Genomic DNA, 4030 nt, shown 5'->3' on the forward strand with positions numbered 1-4030 from the left:
CTCCCCATCACAGATGTGCACACTCACTAGAAATGGGGTGTGCATGTATGTGTGCGCATATGTGATTCTGTGGTCATTTAAATTCAGGAAAAACTTAGTTAAATAGGTTTATTTATGCAAAGTTTACAAAGACTTTAACATACAAATACATCTTTTGACGCTCAAAGAAGAGAGAGTATGCAGCATTTCATATAATATATCTCATTCAACTCAAGCCCAAGGCGGCCCCTGATGGGGCCCCATTAATAACACAGGGACCAAGCCCTGCCCACAACAGGCAGAGAGAACCATTGCAGACGACTGGACTGAAGGCAAATTCAGCTTAGCCACAATGGCAGGGAGCATGCAACCCACATAGGAGACATCTCTGAAGCACAAGGTTCTGGTGAACAGGGGACATCGCACTGTAGGACACTAGAGGAACTCCTCTTCAAAAGGCCACTGCTTTCAAGAGCAAGAGATGTAGCTCACTTTCTTAACACATAGAAACAGACATAGAGAATTAGATAAAATGAGGAGACAGAGGAATGTATCTCAAATGAAAGAATAGGACAAAATCAAAGCAAGAGAGCTAAACATGCAGAGATAAGTATATGCCTGGTAGAGAATTTAAAGTAATGGTCAAAAAGATACTCACTGGACTTGAAAAAGAGGAGGACCTAAATGAGACCCTCAACAAAGAGATAGAGAACTTTAGAAAAAAAAAATATTAAAAAAAAAAGGACATCTGGGTGGCTTAGTCAGCTAAGCGTCTGACTCTTGATTTCAGTCATGATCTTATGGTTCCTGAGATGGAGCTCCTCATCTGGGCTTTGTGCTGACAGTGTGGAGCCTGCTTAGGATTGTCTTCTTCTCCAATGCTCGCTCTCTCTCTCTCTCTCTCTCTCGAAAAAACAAAACAAAACAAAACAAAACAACAACAAAAAAACCCCCAGCAACATAAAAAAGGAGGGGCACCTGTGTGGCTCAGTCAGTTAAGCACCTGACTCTTGATTTCAGTTCAGGTCATGATCTCACAGTCATGAGTTCGCGCCCCACCTTAAGCTCCACACTGATTGTGGAGCTTGGTTGGGATTCCTTTCCCCTTCTCTGCCCCTCCCCCACTCAACATGCTTTCTTGCTCTCTCACTCTCTCCCCCAAAATAAATAAATAAACAAACATTAAAAAAACATAAAAATGAACCAATCAGAGATTAAGAACTCCATAATTAAAACATATAACACCTATTAACATTGCTGGAAACTTGTGTTCCAAGGACCACAGGTTGACAGATGCTCTTCTCACTCATTTAGAGTTTGGTGTGCACAATTGATAATTGATACCTGACAGCAGAATTTTCAAAGGAAAGGGGAGAAACAGGCAAAATGTATTACCTGGAATTACTGGGGGACTACCCATTTTTCCACAATTCTGCTGGCATCAAAACATTGTTAAAAAATAAATAAATAAAAACCTTCCTCGGAATGAAAATGGTTTTCTCTCTGAGAAGTTTAGTAGATTCTCAGCAGTGTGTTGCTACAGGTAAACTATTCTCAGTAAATCATCAGGACAGTTCAATTTCTTGTTATCAATTTTCTTTGAAATGTTAGATGAGGAAAGTACTGTTCAGAGTCCTTCAGTGCCCTTTCTTGTTAAGCCTACAGTCCTCCTCTGCTTGGGATTGGCATGGCAGGCTACCACCAGTAACATACGGGTAGTAGAGGAGAAATTGTAATGAGAAATTGTGTTGAGTAGGACTATCTGTGGAAAATTCTTTCAATCATCATATGTGGGAAATTACAGGATTTGATTCTCACTGACTCCAATCAATTTTTCTCCTGTCAGACATATGTTTGATAATGGAGCAGAGAGAATTACAATTACAAATGTGCCACTCATTTTTCTTTGTTAATAGGAATTGCATAAGATGGAACTTATTTCCTGTTCCTATTTGTGGGGAACAAACTTGTAGCAATACTATTATTCTTTCTACAGAGAATATTGTAAAATCATTGCTTATGAAGAAGATTCAAAGAACATGAAGCCAAAAGATGTGGGTGAAAAGTGTCATAGATGTCTGTCAGGTAATTTTGAGTCACAAAAATATTATATTATTTTTCTGTCATTTGAGATATACATGGCATTTGTAAACTTTTAATATTTTTAAATTGTTTTGATTACTCTCCTTAAAAACAAATATTTGCTTTCATATTTAATTTTGTACTGTTTAGCTTTAGGCACAAGAAAATCTGGATCTCTCCCTCATATACTGATCATAAAATGAATTCAAGTAGTATTCTTTTATATGTTCTTATTAAATTTTATTTAACATTTATTTATTTTTGAGAGAGAGAGAGAGACAGAGCATGAGTAGGGGAGGGACAGAGAGAGAGGGAGACACAGAATCCAAAGCAGGCTCCAAGGTCCAAGCTGCTAGCACAGAGCTGGATGTGGCGCTCAAACCCAGGAACCGTGAGATCATTAACTGAGCCAAAGTCAGCGCTTAACCAGCTGAGCCACCCAGGCGCCCCTAAATGTTACTATTCTATTGAGCTAGCATGCTCTAGGTCAAAAAAATATGAAAACAATTTCTCTCTCCTCCTTTGTCTCTGTCTCTTTCCAATTAAGAAGGAAATGCTTAGTTTATGGAAGTTAATTAAAAAAAAAAACTGGGGTAGCTCCTCAAAAAGACATATGTTTTGAGTGGGCGAAGAAGAGGAGCTCAAAATAAGACTAGGAATAAAGAAGATGAGGGAAAGATGAAAAGAGGGACAGTGAAATTTGATAAGGAGAAGATAGGTAAGGCAGAAGAGAAATAAAAGAATTAGAGAACAGGGGGAAAAAAAGGCAAAAGAAGAAGAGAGGTTGGATAAAATACTAACTGGCTTTATAAAATAGTTCCATAAATTATAGCTGACTTCCATAAACTACGATCTCTGTGAGTGGGACACATAGTGTAATGATTACTTTTCTAGGGCTTTATTTCTTCCTGAGTATCATTCTCTGTGTTTTACACCATACACACTCCCCTCCCACATGGTCTGATGCTCATTCATACTAAAGTGCTAGAGACAGAGCACCTGGGTGGCTCAGTTGGTTAAGCATCTGACTTCAGCTCAGATCATGATCTCCTGGTTCATGAGTTTGAGCACCGAGTCAGGCTCTGTGCTGACAGCTCAGAGCCTGGAGCCTGTTTCAGATTCTGTGTCTCCCTCTCTCTCCCTGCCCCTCCCCCACTCACACTGTCTCAAAAATGAAATAAACATTAAAGAAATTAAAAAAAAAATAAAGTGCTAGAGATCAAGCACTTATATAAGAATTGCTACATTTGGGTGAGATTTATGGTCCATCAACTCAGCATTTTGTTTAAAATGGGGCCTCCAAGACGTGGGAGAAAGTGTTTTCAAACTGAGTTCATGTAAATTTGAAACTGCTATAAGTATTCTCTATTTCAAGCAGACCGTAAGGAAAAGTTAGACCAAGAGAGTTTAAAGTATTCTGTTTATCAAGGGAACCTAAGTAATACAGGACTGCTGAGTTAGTACATGCATAGTTTAAATGGACAGATTTAATTTCTCATAACGATTCTACAGAATAAGTGGAAAAATACAATTTTCTTTTTTTTTGGAAAGATACAATTTTCTATTAAAATGTTTATTATATACTTTGTGATTAAAAATACTTAATGTATTGCAATAATTAAAAAACTGTAATTCAGGAACTGGTGAAATATTTGCATCACTGACTCCTGATTCTCTATTTTTTCCCCCCATTTTTATTGGTGGAAACATGATCTCTCCAGTCATTGAAATCATAAACTTTGGAGTCCTCCCAAATTTCTCCCCCCTCAGTTACAATATCCAATTGGTCACCAAGTCCTGCCATTTCTATCTTCTTAATGTTTCTGGAATTGTCTCCTCTGTAATTTCATGTCCACTGCTGTAGTTCAAACTCTCATTATAACTCACTTGGATTATTGTAGTTGTTTCCTAATTGATCTTGTTGCTTTGGGACCCATCATCTAATCCAGGGGTTGGCAAACTATATAGC

The sequence above is a fragment of the Panthera uncia genome (genome assembly GCF_023721935.1).
Source record: "Panthera uncia isolate 11264 chromosome B3 unlocalized genomic scaffold, Puncia_PCG_1.0 HiC_scaffold_1, whole genome shotgun sequence".
In the NCBI taxonomy this organism is placed as follows: domain Eukaryota; kingdom Metazoa; phylum Chordata; class Mammalia; order Carnivora; family Felidae; genus Panthera; species Panthera uncia.